The sequence below is a fragment of the Bos mutus genome, chromosome 1 (assembly GCF_027580195.1).
Source record: "Bos mutus isolate GX-2022 chromosome 1, NWIPB_WYAK_1.1, whole genome shotgun sequence".
Lineage (NCBI taxonomy): Eukaryota > Metazoa > Chordata > Mammalia > Artiodactyla > Bovidae > Bos > Bos mutus.
This window is the reverse complement of record NC_091617.1, coordinates 89,992,078-90,007,425: the sequence shown is the minus strand read 5'-3', so window position 1 is coordinate 90,007,425 and position 15,348 is coordinate 89,992,078. Positions and strand designations below refer to the sequence as shown.

General features: G+C 37.8%; 1 pseudogene; it reads right to left on the bottom strand.

Annotated features, from left to right (window-relative positions):
- Positions 1–12,697: 12,697 nt before the first annotated feature.
- Positions 12,698–15,348, bottom strand: part of LOC102280822 (E3 ubiquitin-protein ligase RNF135-like) — a 44,407-nt pseudogene continuing 41,756 nt past the window's right edge.

Sequence of the window (15,348 nt, the reverse complement as noted above, 5' to 3'; positions counted from 1 at the left end):
CAGTATTTATATGTTGGCATTACTATTAATACTTCCAAGAGGTCCTGAAATGAGACTCAGATTTTAAAAAGCTAGTACAGAGGAAAATATCCCCAGCATAAGCAATTGCAAATAAAACATTTTCCATTATTGAAAAATCCAAACATTTGGAATGTTTATATTTAGAATGGAAATCAAGTCAAGTATATGGTAAACCAACCCTAATCACTCTGGAACTTTCTCCAAAAGTTTGCCGTGGCTGTGATCTCTTATCTGACCTCACCCACCTGCCTAGTTTACCCTCTTAGAGCTCCAAATATCACTTGATTTTATAAATATAACAGATGTTTAACATCAGTGTGGCTTTCAGAAAGTATTAATACTTCATCCATTATAATGATGAAAATATAACCTAGTGAAAAATATAAAAATTGGCAAGGCTCTTCCACAATATCTTCATTTGGAGTTCACCATACTAGCTATTTCCCATGGGTACTTTTCTATTTGTTTCTTTTAAAATATGGCATATAGTGATTCTTGCCTTCAAATGTTACTAAACTTGGTGGAGTATAAATCTAGAAAAGAAAGATAGAGGGAACAGAGGAAAGAAGAAAGGAAAACAAGGATAAGGAAAGGGAACTAGAAGGAAAAATAATATAAAGAGAAATTTGAAAGTTGATAAATTTTGGTGAGAATGCAATTATTATGCATATTTTCTGAAATATTTATCTTTTAAGTATGCTAACTAGACATGCTTCTTAACCTCCTACTCGGAGACAAACTTTTTTTTTAAGATATCTATTTAATATATTCAGGATTAGCCAAAAATTTTTCCAGCAACTAATAATTGGCTTAAATGCATTTCTGAAATCTGTAAGTATATATCTGAATCTCTTGTCACTTACTCTAATAAAAAACTTCAGAAACCCAAATGTATCAGATATTCAACTAAATTTGTAGTTCTGGACAAGCTTTTGGGTTTTATAATATGTTTTCTTCTACATTTCCTAAAAAATTTATAATTTTTCCATTAAATGTTTCAACATTTATTTAGCATTAAGAGGTGAAGTCTTTTCAGGATAAAAGCTTTTAGTGAACAGCAGGGAAAAAATCTTACCACAATGCTACTGCTATTTAGGCTCGGCCTGAACAGGCTTACTCTTAAAGGTTCAGTTGGAAACCCACAATCACAAAGTCCATTCATTAGAGGCAATCAGTGTGTCCTTTACTGCCACTAATCATGGTTTGTTCCATCAGAACATTGGCTGATAGCAGTAGGCAGAAAGTTATCCAGACTTAGGTAGATAGAAAGAAAATGAAATGAAGTGTTTGTGGCAATTACCAGAACAAGTCAGGATTGGTGGGGGGGCGGGGCAGGAAATAGTGCCAGACTGAAAAGAAAAATATTGCCTTGATTTGAAACATCTAGACAATTAAGGCTAAAATTGTGGTTGAGTTTTTGTTTGTTTTGTTCTTGCTTTGAAACTTTCAGAATATTACCTCAATATTCAAGTCCACTTTATCAGTAAAGATGCACATTTGTATAAAAGTACAATAGGGAATGAAAAGTTCTGTGCCATATTTGAGTCTGAAGAAAGCTTGAAATGACATAACAGTGGACAACAACTTATATGCAAGAAACTTCTAGCAATAAAGAAAAAGAAGAAAATTATTATCAAAGAGTGTCTGTTCACTACAACTTAGTTGGGGTATAAGTTCAGTGTTGAAGCAAAAAAGACGTGGATTCTGAATGCCATTTATTAATTTTGTATGATCACTGACATGTCCTGAGATTCTGTTCAGCCTATTTCTGTTCAGCCTCTTTTAGTGAAAAAGAGATTAAAAATAATGGTTACCCTGTCTACCTTATACAGAGGTATAGATAGTGAATGATAAATGTGGATGAAAGAAACTACTAAATTTTTATGTTCCATACACATTATTGCATTGGTAATTTCTAACCAATGTATTTAAACCTATGATTTTCTAGCACTTTTTTTTGCCATCTTTACTATCTTTCATGAAAAAAATGGAGCAAATATGTTACATACATAATCTTAAAAACAAACTGCAATTACCAAACTATAATATAAAGATGTAATAAAAGAAAATAATTTATAATTATATAATATATATTTCATCCTGCAAATGTTGGGCTTCCCTGATGGCTCAGTTGGTAAAGAATCTGCCTGCAATTCAGGAGACCCAGGTTTGATCCCTGGGTTGGGACAATTCCCTTGAGGAGGAAATGGCAACACACTCCAGTAATCTTGCCTGGGAAATCCCATGGACTGAGGAGCCTGGAGGTTTATAGTCCATAGGGTCGCAAGAGTCAGACAGAACTTAGCGACTAAATCACCACCATGCAAATGTTAGGACATAACATTTCTAGAAAACATAACAAATGAGCCATATAGTACAAATATGTGTAGAATCATTGAGAAAATCATAGCTACAAATGCAGACTGCCACAGCTAAGTCATGAAGACAGTTTTAAAACCACATTGATATGATTTTATGAAATAATGAACAATTCTTGTAAACTTTTGAACCAAAAATATACTTCTCTCTCTATTTGCAAGTTAGAAGCATTTCTTGAAATTCTATAAACATTAAATTATATTAAAAAATAAATTTTATTTTTTGTAATGTGGAGTAAAATTCTAGGCCAAAATGCTTTAAACCAGGTTTTCAGTTACCTGAAAATCTAGGAGACATTCAAAATGGGTGTAGGCTATGAGATAATTCTATGCTGTGTAGGTCAATTGTGAACCTTGTATGTTGTCTAGTTGCTCTGACCACTATCCACTGAAGTATGCTGCTGCTGCTGCTGCTAAGTTGCTTCAGTCATGTCCCACTCGAAGTATGGTGTGCTGCTAATCATTTCGATAAATGAAGATATACACATTTTGCAAATACCTTCTTGTGATAATACCACTACTCTTGCAAACTTTGAGTCTTTACATTAATAACATCCACAGTATTTTTTCCCAATTACAAATACTAATGTTAAGAAATCTATCATGTTTTGATAATGGTAGTTCGTTGGCTTGGTTTATATTTGATTGAAACATTAGTCAAATGCTTGCAAACATGTTACTCAATCTACCGGAACTTGGTGGTCCTGAGTCGACCGATAAGAAAGTAAAGGAGAGAGAAAGAGGCTGATATTCCTTGGTTTACAGAGAGAGAGAGCAAGCAAACAAGACACGGGGACCAAAGCTCTGATGGAGCAAAGGTGTTTTATTCAAAATCCCATGGACGGAGGAGCCTGGTGGGCTTCAGTCCGTGGGATCGCTGAGTCGGATAGGACTGAGCGACTTCACTTTTACTTCTCACTTTTATGCACTGGAGAAGGAAATGGCAACCCACTCCAGTGTTCTTGCCTGGAGAATCCCAGGGACAAGGGAGTCTGGTGGGCTGCCGTCTATGGGGTCGCACAGAGTCGGACACGACTGAAGCGACTTAGCAGCAGCAGCAGTAGGTATATATACTGTAGTTATTCTCAGCAAAGATAAAGATTAAAATTCCAGACTTACAAAACACAGGCAATCCATATTAAAGAGAGAAAGAGTTGTAAATAATCACTTTTACCATATGGTTCATAAAAAGGAACAGGGTACTTATCACCGTATAGAAAAACTAACGAAGGAAATGCCTGGATTCCTCAGCCCCTGGGAGAGGCTTGCCTCTCCTCTTAATTCCTGAATATTCAGGAAATTAATAAGGAACAGAGAATTCCTGATAGATCCAAAACAGCACACAGGATGCCTCCTGTTAAATGTTTCCTGACATCAATCTTATTTTCAGTTTTGTCCATCAAAATTTCTAAAGTCCCAATTTTAGTAGAATCATCCAACTATCTGCTACCCTACCCTCCAGATCGAGTTTTTTCCTACACACAATTCTTTTTCTCTCACAAACCCTTCTTTGTGTAATTACTATATGCTCTATGTTAGTGAATGGGTCTCCTCTAACTATATTCCCTCATATCCCTGTATCTAATAGAAAACTGCCAGTTCAATCTTTATTAACATCTCCTCCATAACCATTTACACTGCATATGTTTAGATTCTCACTATTTCTCAAAATGAACTTCTGCAATTATTTCCTAAATGATGACTGATTTATGCATGTGTCTAATTCCATCCATGGGATTTTCCAGGCAAGAGTGCTGGAGTGGATTGCCATTTCCTTCTCCAGGGGGACCTTCCCGACCCAGGAATTGAACCCAGGTCTCCTGCATTGCAGGCAGATGCTTTACTGTCTGAGCCACCAGGGAAGCCCAATAATGTTATCTCATTTAAACATTTCAAGTTTCAAGATGAAGTTTTTTTGATTGCTTAGGTACTCAAGTTTTCCTGAGATTATGATACTGGTTTTGTCCATAATAGCTTTTAGTAGGGTTACTCCTGCATCCTTATTGCTTTGCCATTAAAACAATAATAATACAATTCTTACAGGTCTTTTTATATCCTGGGCTAATGTATACCTGTGTACCTTTGCTCAGAACACATAATTCTATGTGAAAATGCTTACTTCTAATTTTGTTTCCACTGTATCCCAAATTGACCTCTGATGAACATGAATCATCTTTTGTTTCAAAGCTCAATAGTCACCTTCTCTAATTTGCTCAAGTAAGTTTACAAATCTTATACTAATTTCAAACAAACTAACATCACAATACTTCTTGCAATTAATTCTGTTTTTTTCTTATTAGCAGCTTTTTCTTTTTGGTTTAAATTACAACAGGTTGGTCAAAGATTATTTCTTACTGATCTGAACCAGTTATTTCTTATTTATTTAAACCAAATTTAAAGTCTGATATATAAAACAATTGAAAATATTTATTAACATATATAAATGAATTTAAGCTAGCATTAAGCAAGTTGACAAGCCTTAAGGACTAAGGATCTAGCAAAAGTATTTATCTTTTCTCTATTTTTTTTTTAACCAAAAAAATCACATGAGATTTGCCAAGAAGCCAGACTGGTTTACAAAGTACAGGTAACATCTCCAGGGTCAGAATTTGACTGATGTTAACTGAATAGTCTCCTCTTATCTGCAGGTCATTCATTTCAAGGTTCCAGTGGATACCTAAAATCAGGGATAGTACCAAACTCTATATGTGCTATGTTTTTGTCTATACATACTAACAAGGCAAGGCTCCTGTACAACTTAAATACTCTGGATAAAGGGATGATTTCATCCTAGTCCTGAGCAGAAAGGAGAAGGATAACGTGAGATTCCCTCATGCTACTCAGAATGGCAGGCAATTTAAAATGCATGCATTTTTAATATCTGAAATTTTCTAGTTAGTAGTTTTGGATCATGGGTTAACTGTGGGTTACTGCAATCACTGTAGTGAAATGGAGACTAAGCGGGAAACTACTACAATTTAAAATTTCTTGAGTGGTCTGCTAACATAATCTCTAAAGAACAAAACTCAGGTGTCTTTTCAATAATGGGATGAGGTTTTCCACTTATGCTTCATCTTTTCCACTTGTAGTTCATCTCTTTTTTTTTTTTTATTTTTAAACTTTACATAATTGTATTAGTTTTGCCAATAGTTCATCTCCTGCTCCTTTTTTTCTTCTTTTGTTGTTTTATCAAATTAAGTCATGCTTTGATTGTTTCACCAAAACCTATTTTTGGCTCTTAAAAATATCCAAAAATTATTACAGGTAGATGCAGCCTCAGGGAAGACAGACCAACATATTTCTGCAAGAAAAAAATGATCTTTGTATATTATAGCCACTGGGAGATAAAGCTGTCAGAGTCTGCCAAGTACTGCAAAGTGTAGTGATACAGTCAAGTTGAATTTCTGTAGTTCCCTTAAATAAGATCTAGCTTATTTGTTTAATATACATAATGATGCTTCATGCACTCTGAAGAAATATCTTAGCTGTGGATTGTAACTGGTGTCAGACACATACATTTCCATTCAAAGTAATTATAATTTTTATAAGATTAAAATTAACTCAATACACTATTAGCACCTACAATGGGAGAATAATGTGATCAGTCTTTATTACAAGATTAGGAACCTGAATTCAGACTGGTTTTTACATTCTTCATTGGGGAAATTAGGTCTTTAAAACAGGCAAGAGCATGTCAAAGTCTTATTTGTATGTGTGTGCCTTAGCCATGTCTGACTCTTTGCAAACCCATGGACTACAGCCCACAAGGCTCTTTTGTCCATGGTATTTCCCATGCAAGAATACTGGAGTGGGTTGCCATTTCCTCCTTCAGGGGATCGTCCCAACCCAGGGAGTGAACACAAGTCTCCTGCATTGGCATGCAGATTTTTTACCACTTATGTGGCCACCTAGGAGCCACAAAAGTCTTATTTCTTTTAATATAAAAGTTTAACTACATCCCAGACTATAACAAAAATTTATATTTACAAATAGTTCAATCCCTCAGTTATGTCTGACTTTTTGCGACCCTATGGACTGCAACACTCCAGGCCTCCCTGTCCATCACCAACTCCCGGAGCTTACTCAAAATCCTGTCCATTGAGTCGGTGATGCCATTCAACCATCTCACCCTTTTCATCCCCTTCTTCTCCCGCCTTCAATCTTTCCCAGCATCAGGGTCTTTTCAAATGAGTCAGCTCTTCACATTAGGTGGCCAAAGTACTGGAGTTTCAGCTTCAACATCAGTCCTTCCAATGGACACTCAGGACTGATCTCCTTTACGATGGACTGGTTGGATCTCCTTGCAGTCCCAGAGACTCTCAAGCATCTTCTCCAACACCACAGTTCAAAAGCATCAATTCTTTGGTGCTCAGCTTTCTTTATAGTCCAACTCTTACATCCATAAATGATGAGTTGAAAAACCATAGCTTTGACTGGATGGACCTTTGTCAGCAAAGTAATGTCTCTGCTTTTTAGTATGCTGTCTAGGTTGGTCATAACTTTTCTTCCAAGGAGCAAGCGTCTTTTAATTTCATGGCTGCAGTCACCATCTGCAGTGATTTTGGAGCCCAAAATGTCACTGTTTCCCCATCTATTTGCCATGAAGCAATAGGACCAGATGCCATGATCTTCGTTTTCTGAATGTTGAGTTTTAAGCCAACATTATCACTCTCCTCTTTCAATTTCATCAAGAGGCTCTTTAGTTCTTCACTTTCTGCCATAAGGATGGTGTCATCTGAGGTTATTGCATATCTGAGGTTATTGTTATTTCTCCTGGCAATCTTGATTCCAGCTTGTGCTTCATCCAGCCCAGCATTCCTCATGATGTACTCTGCATATATGTTAAATAAGCAGGGTGACAATATACAGCCTTGACATACTCCTTTCCTGATTTGGAACCAGTCTGTTGTTCCATGTCCAGTTTTAATCATTGCTTCTTGACCTGCATACAGATTTCTGAGGAGACAGGTCAGGTGGTCTGGTATTCCCATCTCTTGAAGAATTTTCCACAGTTTGTTGTGATCGACACAGTCAAATGCTTTGATGTAGTCAATAAAGCAGAAGTTTATCTAGAACTCTCTTGCTTTTTCAATGATCCAATGGATGTTGGCAATTTGGTTTTTCTGCCTTTTCTAAATCTTGCTTGAACATCTGGAAGTTCACAGTTCACATACTCCTAGATAGAAGTATATCTGTATAGTAATATATATATATTTATTTCTTTATATTTATGAATATTTATATTTATGATAATTTCACATATTTATGTTATGTATTTATTATATAGCAAAATATTGTATACCACATATAAATATTTATATATATTTTAACAAGTATATATATTTATATAACATTTATTCATCTGTAACTCTTGAAAATGCATTGGAGGTGACAAGTTAACTGCTTCTAAAAACTGTACCTATCTTAATAAAGAGGTTTTGATCTTTGCATGTGCTTCTTTAAACATCTTTAGGCTGAAGATCTCTTTTTTGTTCACTTTGGAATCCCTAGTGCCTTCAACCTAATAGCTGCTTAATAAAAATCTACTGAATAAAAAATAAATCAACAATGGATACCTTTATTGAACTTTGGAGGGAATAATTATTGGTTTGCCTATTATTATAGCTTATTTATTTACACTTATTATTTTATTTGGTATTTTAACTTGGTACATCCACTAGTAACATAATATTATTATTATGAAAAAGAAAAGGAAGAAGACAAAAAGATGGAAAGGAGGAAAAAGAAATAGGAAAGAAGCAAAAGACAGATAAGGTGAAAGGCTGAAAAGGGAAGGTAGAGGAATGGTATGAACTTGAGAGAAGAGGAGAAGAGAAAGTACGTAAGAAAAGGAAATAGAATAGGAAGTAATGAAAATTATCTATTCAATAAATAGTGTTGTAATAATTAACTATGCATATAGAAAAATAAAATTGGACTGTTTTATCACACCCCATAAAAAAATAAATTCCAGATGGATGAAAGATTTAAATGTTTCAAATAAAACTTTCAAACCTACAGACCTTTAGAACTAACACCCAAAAAAGATGTCCTTTTCATTATCGGGGACTGGAATGCAAAAGGAGGAAATCAAGAAACACCTGGAGTTTCTTGGTGTTTACAGGCAAATTTGGCCTTGGAATACGGAATGAAGTAGGGCAAAGACTAATAGAGTTTTGCCAAGAAAATGCACTGGTCATAACAAACACCCTCTTCCAGCAACACAAGAGAAGACTCTATACATGGACATCACCAGATGGTCAACCCTGAAATCAGATTGATTATATTCTTTGCAGCCAGAGATGGAGAAGCTCTATACAGTCAGCAAAAACAAGACCAGGAGCTGACTGTGGCTCAGACCATGAACTCCTTATTGCCAAATTCAGACTTAAATTGAAGAAAGTAGGGAAAACCACTAGACCATTCAGGTATGACCTAAATCCAATCCCTTATGATTATACAGTGGAAGTGAGAAATAGATTTAAGGGACTAGATCTGATAGACAGAGTGCCTGATGAACTATGGAATGAGGTTCATGACATTGTACAGGAGACAGGGATCAAGATCATCCCCATGGAAAAGAAATGCAAAAAAGCAAAATGGCTGTCTGGGGAGGCCTTACAAATAGCTGTGAAAAGAAGAGAAGTGAAAAGCAAAGGAGAAAAGGAAAGATAGAAACATCTGAATGCAGAGTTCCAAAGAATAGCAAGAAGAGATAAGAAAGCCTTCCTCAGCAATCAATGCAAAGAAATACAGGAAAACAACAGAATGGGAAAGACTAGAGATCTCTTCAAGAAAATCAGAGATACCAAAGGAACATTTCATGCAAAGATGGGCTCGATAAAGGACAGAAATGGTATGGACCTAACAGAAGCAGAAGATATTAAGAAGAGATGGCAAGAATACACAGAAGAACTGTACAAAAAAGATCTTCAGGACCCAGATAATCACGATGGTGTGATCACTGACCTAGAGCCAGACATCCTGGAATGTGAAGTCAAGTGGGCCTTAGAAAGCATCACTATGAACAAAGCTAGTGGAGGTGATGGAATTCCAGTTGAGCTATTCCAAATCCTGAAAGATGATGCTGTGAAAGTGCTGCACTCAATATGCCAGCAAATTTGGAAAACTCAGCAGTGGCCACAGGACTGGAAAAGGTCAGTTTTCATTCCAATCCCAAAGAAAGGCAATGCCAAAGAATGCTCAAACTACCACACAATTGCACTCATCTCACATGCTAGTAAAGTAATGCTCAAAATTCTCCAAGCCAGGCTTCAGCAATATGTGAACTGTGAACTTCCTGACGTTCAAGCTGGTTTTAGAAAAGGTAGAGGAACCAGAGATCAAATTGCCAACATCCGCTGGATCATGGAAAAAGCAAGAGAGTTTCAGAAAAACATCTATTTCTGCTTTATTGACTATGCCAAAGCCTTTGACTGCGTGGATCACAATAAACTGTGGAAAATCCTGAAAGAGATGGGAATACCAGACCACCTGATCTGCCTCTTGAGAAATGTGTATGCAGGTCAGGAAGCAACAGTTAGAACTGGACGTGGAACAACAGACTGGGTTCCAAATAGGAAAAGGAGTATGTCAAGGCTGTATATTGTCACCCTGTTTATGTAACTTATATGCAGAGTACATCATGAGAAACGCTGGACTAGAAAAAACACAAGCTGGAATCAAGATTGCCGGGAGAAATATCAATAACCTCAGATATGCAGATGACACCACTCTTATGGCAGAAAGTGAAGAGGAACTCAAAAGCCTCTTGATGAAAGTGAAAGTGAAGAGTGAAAAAGTTGGCTTAAAGCTCAACATTCAGAAAACAAAGATCATGGCATCCGGTCCCATCACTCCATGGGAAGTAGATGGGTAAACAGTGGAAACAGTGTCAGACTTTATTTTTCTGGGCTCCAAAATCACTGCAGATGGTGACTGCAGCCATGAAATTAAAAGACACTTACTCCTTGCAAGGAAAGTTATGTCCAACCTAGATAGCAGATTCAAAAGCAGAGACATTACTTTGCCAACAAAGGTTAGTCTAGTCAAGGCTATGGTTTTTCCTGTGGTCATGTATGGATATGAGAGTTGGACTGTGAAGGAGGCTGAGCGCTGAAGAATTGATGCTTTTGAACTGTGGTGTTGGAGAAGACTCTTGAGAGTCTCTTAGACTGCAAGGAGATCCAACCAGTCCATTTTGAAGGAGATCAGCCCTGGGATTTCTTTGAAAGGAATGATGCTAAAGCTGGAACTCCAGTACTTTGGCCACCTCATTCGAAGAGTTGACTCCTTGGAAAAGACTCTGATGCTGGGAGGGATTGGGGGCAAGAGGAGAAGGGGAGGACAGAGGATGAGATGGCTGGATGGCATCACTGACTCAATGGACATGAGTCTGAGTGAACTCCGGGCATTGGTGATGGACAGGGAGGCCTGGCGTGCTGTGATACATGGGGTCCAAAGAGTCGGACACGACTGAGCGACTAATCTGATCTGATGGAAGAATATTTTACAGCCTCAGAATTGGAAACATTTCTTTTAAAAACAAATAAACATGTTTACAATAAAAAGAAAATACTTTCATTGGTGTCAAAACAAAAAACAAAAAAAACTGTAGAGCAAGGCATCACAAGAAAATTTTAAATGAAGTGAAAAACACAGAAAACATATTTACAACATATATGATATAGAAAAGCATTAGATATTGATTAATTATCATACCCACACATCAACAGGGAAAATACGTTTTAAAAAATGCTCAGTGAGAAACAGGTAAGTCACAGAAGAGAAAAAGAGAATGTGAAACAAAGATAGACACACATGTTTTCATATTCGAGATACATATTGGAAAAGACCCTGATGCTGAGAAAGATTGAGGGCAGGAGGAGAAGGGGACAACAGAAGATTAGATGATTGGATGGCATCACTGACTCGATGGACATGGGCTTGCACAAACTCCAGGTATGCTGCTGTCCGTGGGGAAGCGTGGTGTGCTGCAGTCCATGGGGTCTCAGTGTGCTGGACCCAACTTAGTGACTGAACAACAACATATATAAGATACATAGGTATACATGCAAAATAAGTCTAAAAATACATAATGCTGCTGCTGCTGCTAAGTCGCTTCAGTCGTGTCCGACTCTGTGCTACCCCATAGACGGCAGCCCACCAGGCTCCGCCGTCCCCAGGATTCTCCAGGCAAGAACACCGGAGTAGGGTGCCATTGCCTTCTCCAAAATACATAATAGGCTATATACAAATCACAATAGCTGGCTAAAGGAGTATAAAAGGAACTCAATTTTATTTTCAGTCTTTTTTATTTGTTCAAGGGGATTGATAATATCAAATTTAAATAGAAAAAGGGTGTTATTTTTGTTAGTGGTGGGTGTATGAGTGTTTATTGTATAGATCCATATTTTTTTTTTTTTTTAATTAACACTGTCCTTTAAAAGCTTCCCTGGTGGCTCAGACGGTAAAAGCATCTGTCTACAATGTGGAAGACCCGGGTTCAATCCCTGGGTTGGGAAGATCACCTGGAGAAGGAAATGGCAATCTACTCCAGTACTATTGCCTGGAAAATCCCATGGACAGAGGAGCCTGGTAGGCTACAGTCTATGGGGTTGCAAAGTCTGACACGACTTAGCGACTTCACTTAAAAGGAAAAATACTTGCTTTAAGACTATACTGCTAGTAAAAGAGATTGACCTGGAATCCCAAATGATATTTTTCTGATTCTAAAATTGATGACCATCATGATGCTATACAATTTTGTTTCAAACTGTATTCTTTGCTACATTATAGTCTAAAATAGTTGAAAATCTCCTATGTAAGTATGTCCTACTCTTTGGTTATTTTGTATTTACCTGTCTTTGCTAACTGTGAAAACTGACTTGTTCAAGTTCTTCAATTTAAACATTTGCTTTAGCAGATAGAAACAAACACATGAATGTATTTTCTAAAACTTTAATAAAGAAACTTCTAAAAGCTTCTATTTACAAGCAGGTTGTGTGCTAAATCACTTTAGTCATGTCCGACTCTCTGTGACCCCATGGACTATAGCCCTCCAGGCTCCTCTGTCCATGGGGTTTTCCAAGCAAGAATACTGGAGAGGGTTGCCATTTCCTCCTCCAGGGGAACCTCCCAACCCAGGGATAGAACCCACATCCCTTAGTTCTCCTGCATTGGCAGACTGATTCTTTACCACCAGCTTCACTAGTGATAAAGTGATGCTTTATCACTTTATCACAAGCTTCCCACCTGAGAGACTGGGAAATCAATATGTTTTAACACCCAGGGAATGTTTACATGTTCTTTTGCCTTATAGTCAGAGAATTTCCAGGGTATAAGTCATACAGGCAGAAGGCAAGGTGCAGAGGAAAAGAGACAGAGACTGGGCACTCATACAGAGGCTTCGCCAGATCAGCCACAGAATAAAAGGCAAGATTTCCCTTCTCAAGGTCTAGCCAGATGTCCACCACACTAGGTCTGTGTGAGTCGAAGACAGTTTCCTTGACTGTGCACCATGCAGACAGCTGGCTGGTCCCTTTCCCACTCTATACACCAGGAGTCTGTGGTCCTTCCTAGGATCTGGCTTTTCTTCATCCCTCCACAAGGTCACCCCAACTGTCCAGTGGCTACAATGCTGAGTGTCCACTTCCCAATACTGCTGCCCAGAAGAGAGGGCCTGGAAACATATGGCTTGGCTGGAGGCAAACCTCTCAGGACTCCAGGGTCAGGTGTGTGGAAAGTGAGATACAGTCACTGTCCAGTGATCTGTGGACACCTTCAGATTATAGGAGAGGCTCCCAAGGTCAAAGTTTGGACTGATGATGGTCTATCGAGCAGATGAAGAAACCTCTTGGGTGCAAGGTGGCTCTGGTCAGGCAGTGAGCATGAGGAAGAAGATGGAGCTTCCGGGAGTTCAACCTGTGTTTGTTCTTCAAGGGCCCATTGCTGAGTGAAATTTTCTTGTAATTTTCCCTGGATCTCTTCTAGGTCATAGAGAATATCTTTCATTTTTTTGCTCAGGTGGGCATGAAGTCACTAGTTTGGGAGAAGCCAAGGAAAGTTCACACCATCCGACAAAGCTTCTTTGTCTGATTCAGATTCTGGGAGGTGTCTGATTAAATAATTATTTTATTTAATCTACAAGTATAGATTAAATGATTATTCCATTATTTAAAATACTTGAGCATTTAATGACATTTATTTCAACATGCCTTATACCTAACCTGGTTTCAGACAATAACTCTTGAATCTTGTTACCTGCATATTTTAACATTAGAGTTTGTTCATTGTTCTCTAACATACATTCTTATCTCTTTCTTTTAAAGAAAGGTCCCTCCAAGTTTTAGCTGGGCACATGGCCTACCAGTTGGGAACACAGTCTCTCAGACTCACACACAGGCATGTTGACCTCTGGCCAAGCCCTGGCCAGTGGGGAAGAAATAACAACACTGATTGTATATTCTGAGCGACAAACTCAGCAGAGAAGCTACTTGCCCTCATTCTCCCTTCACCTTCCACTGGCTAGAAATGATGATCACCATCCTTAACCCTGCTGCTGCTGCTAAGTCGCTTCAGTCGTGTCCGACTCTGTGCGACCCCATAGACGGCAGCCCGTCAGGCTCCACCATCCCTGGGGTTCTCCAGGCAATAACACTGGAGTGGGTTGCCAGAAGCCATGTGTTAAAGTTTACAAAGCCTCCTCATCAGTCCTGGACTGTTTTCATGAGAGAGAAATAAATTTCTTACTTACTTAAGTCATCATGTTTCTGTATCTCTTTGTGATACCACACTAACTTTAACTTGTTCTCTATATAAAATAATTAATATTAACCTGTATGTATCACAGAAGAATACATTTGTATTCAGAGAAATTGATGACTTTGTCCATGATCATAGACATAGAAAGTGGCAAAGGGATGTGTGAAGAGTGGGACTTCTGACTCCAAAGCCTGTGAATTCTATGCCTGATTCCCGGGCAGGGAAAGTCTGATCCAAGTGCCCCGTTCTCAAACGTGATTATAAATGCTGACCTCAGAGTTACTGCTGATTAAAGCTTAGGATACATAGTAACACTAATTAGGGAATATTTGGCTCTTTCATATTTGTTTTAAAAAGTGGTAGATAATGTGCTAGGAAAGACACCTCTAGGGTTTAGTTTGGGGCTTTCATCTTGCTCACAGGGGATGAAGGCATTCTTCCCATTCATGCCACCACATCCACCCTGACAAGAAACATAAAATATTTTGTTCCCCTAATGGGAACTTAGTTCTTAGAAGTTACAGTTAAATTTCCTCACTCTCAGCCTATAGTCCATAAAGTATCACCAGAATGTTAGGAAAGAGACTGATAGAATCTATTTAATTTTCTCAGTAGCCTAATGAGAAGAGTGTCAGTGAAAGAGTTCAGCAGCCAATGTCCCAAAGAAGATGGAGGTAGAAATACAATAAATCTAGACCAAGAAGAGCTATTTGGTTACAAAGCAGTGAATTGGAACCAAGGCAGCAATTCTCACTCAATCTAAAAAAGTATTTTGTTCTTGCAGCTGATTCAATTAAAATGAAGCACATGGAAATATCACATTCTCTTCTTCTCGGCACCAGAGTTGCAGGAAGACTAAAGAGATACTTAACACAGGCAATACTTCAGTCATAAAAACTAATCTGTTTTGTTTGTGATATGCTCAGGGGAAAATTCAAACCCACCAAGCACATTACAGTGGCTCAAATGCACGGTGGATTAAAAAAGCACTCTAAAAACAGGAGCTTTCATTGCAGATTTCCTCACTGTGAGAACCACGGTCATCAAATAAAGACAACAAATATTTGAGAGGAAGCCAAAGAGTGAAAAAGAAAAACTGAACACTTCTCTTTGCCATTATATTTACAAGCAAAGAATGTGAGCAAAATAAAAACTAAGTAAAAACTAATTTTAAAATTTAGTTTAT